This window comes from Stegastes partitus, unplaced genomic scaffold (genome assembly GCF_000690725.1).
Source record: "Stegastes partitus isolate 25-593 unplaced genomic scaffold, Stegastes_partitus-1.0.2 Scaffold1774, whole genome shotgun sequence".
Classification (NCBI taxonomy): domain Eukaryota; kingdom Metazoa; phylum Chordata; class Actinopteri; family Pomacentridae; genus Stegastes; species Stegastes partitus.
In genome coordinates this window covers 104,146-106,243 of record NW_007579505.1, presented here as the reverse complement: position 1 = coordinate 106,243, position 2,098 = coordinate 104,146, and the positions used below count along the sequence as shown (strand labels likewise).

Below are 2,098 nucleotides of genomic sequence, written 5' to 3'. Positions count from 1 at the left end.
GGAGATAGTTCAACATCTGCAGGACGAGGAGACGACATGAGCTCCAGGGTTTAACATCTGAGGAAACATGTTGGATAGGTTCTAGGGTTTATTTCTTTCTCTCTGGTCTCCATGGTTCTGCTGACAGAAGACGTCTCTGAGTTCCCTCTCCTTCTCCATGTTGTTCTGGTTCCACAGATGAAACATGAAGCTCAGTGAGTTAAAATGTGAGTTCAGAGGGTTAAATGAATTCAGCAGCAGTTTTTCCAGCTTTAATAAAAACTTTTTTTCTCCTGATTGTTTGAACTCATGAATCTCTTTGGTCACTGAGCCTAAACTCAGCTGCTCTGGTGTCGGTCCGGTAGTTCTGGTCCAGGAGGAGGCGTCTCACCTGTCAGGTGTCTGCAGCTCCTCACGCTGACCGCCGGCTCTGACTCCTTCCCGGTTGGTAGCTCCTGTCATGTGACCTGCAGCAGCCCGTGGCCTGGGATTAGTGGTGTCACAGCGAGCAGCTTCACGGTGGCCGGCAGGCCGCTGGTGGTGGCGAACAGCAGCTAAATCCAGTTAAAGGATTTAGCCCCGACTCCTCGGCTCCTGTCTCCCAGCGACACATCAGGACGCTCGGCCGCCGCCAGCCGCGATTACTAACAATCACAAAGTTGGTGATCTGTGCAGAAATGTGAAGTGATGACGCCTGCAAAACAAAGTTGCTGGTGCTGTGGGCGCTGCTTTGGTCAGCTGAGACGTCACCGTGTGGTGATGATCCTCAGCAGCAGAGAGGAGCTGCAGCACAGCAGGTCCGAGGAGGGCGAGGTTCTGACCGGCCGCCGTCAAACAGAAACACAGCAGAGGGTTTGTTCGTCTTCAGTGCTGATAACGTGAACACACATTCTGTTTCTTCAAATCAGCAAAATGAGAAGTGACGCAATTCATCCGTGACTTTTGGTTTTGTGGAGAAAAACAACCAGAAGATCAGTTTGTTTTTTAGTCTTAGTGAAAATAAAAAAACCAAAGTTGGACATTTTGATCCTAGTTTAAAAAAATAAAATAAATTACAAGCATTGTTGTAAATAACTGATCCCAGGATGTTCCTTCTCTCTGGTCTCCATGGTTCTGAGTTCTGCTGACAGAAGACGTCTCTGAGTTCTGCCTCCTCCTTCAGGTTCTGGCTCCACAGAGCTGCAGGACTTTATGTTGAAACGAGAACCTCAGTGAGTGTGCAAACCCATGTTTAGATTTCAGCTGTTTGTATGCAGCCACAGCTTTATGGACGAGGCTCTGAGGAGGTGAACAGACGGGACAGAGTTGGACCGAACTCCGTTAAGACTAAATGAATCTGATGTAAGAGCAACGATAGTGGACTCAGAACTCAGCCAGGAGGACAATGACATGTCCTGGACTCTGAACAGCCTCTTCGCTCCCTGTGTTTATCTCAAGCATTTGGCTTGAAGGAATTGGCATCTTCAAAATCCATAAATTGCAGAGAAAAGCTTCTCTATTCCCCTGCAGGTGCCGAGCCATAACATCACAATGGCAGCTGCTCCCCAGCTGATTAACATTGGAAATGTGAGCAATACACAGCGTAGTTTCCTCCCTAATCGTTTGGTTATGGCTTGTTATTTCTCCGCCAGCAGAGACACCATTGACCATATCGAAAACACTCACAGTCACAATGGCCTCCCTGGAGGCCTCGTGCTGAAGCCCAGCAGCACCGGCGCTGATGGACCAATCAAGCTGCAGGCAGCTTGCCGGATTCCTGCGAGGAGTCGATGTTCCAGAGAACCTCGGCTCTGATCCACACTGACTAAGTACTGCTGTGAGAACCTCAGAACCAACCGAACCTGATAAAGTTCCTCCAGAACACCTGGTTCTGTTCATGTCCTCTGTCAGCAGCTGGTAGCATCAGTGTTATGGGATGGATCATAGTGGTACCAGGTTAATGTCTGTGACATAGAGTCATAGAAACAATCAGTGGTACCCTGGACGTGGTTCTGGTTCTGATCAGTCACCAGAGGAACCTTTACAAAGTGACTTCTGGGTAAACTTTCCAGGCTCATATCAGCAGCAACAGAACCAGGTCCAGTGTTCAGACTGAGACACCTGGATGGATGTAGAACTG

General features: G+C 48.8%; 1 protein-coding gene across 1 annotated transcript in view; it reads left to right on the top strand.

Moving 5' to 3' along the window:
* pinx1 (PIN2 (TERF1) interacting telomerase inhibitor 1) overlaps positions 1-2,098 on the top strand; it is a 27,769-nt gene that overhangs the window by 13,105 nt on the left and 12,566 nt on the right. The window lies entirely within an intron of this gene.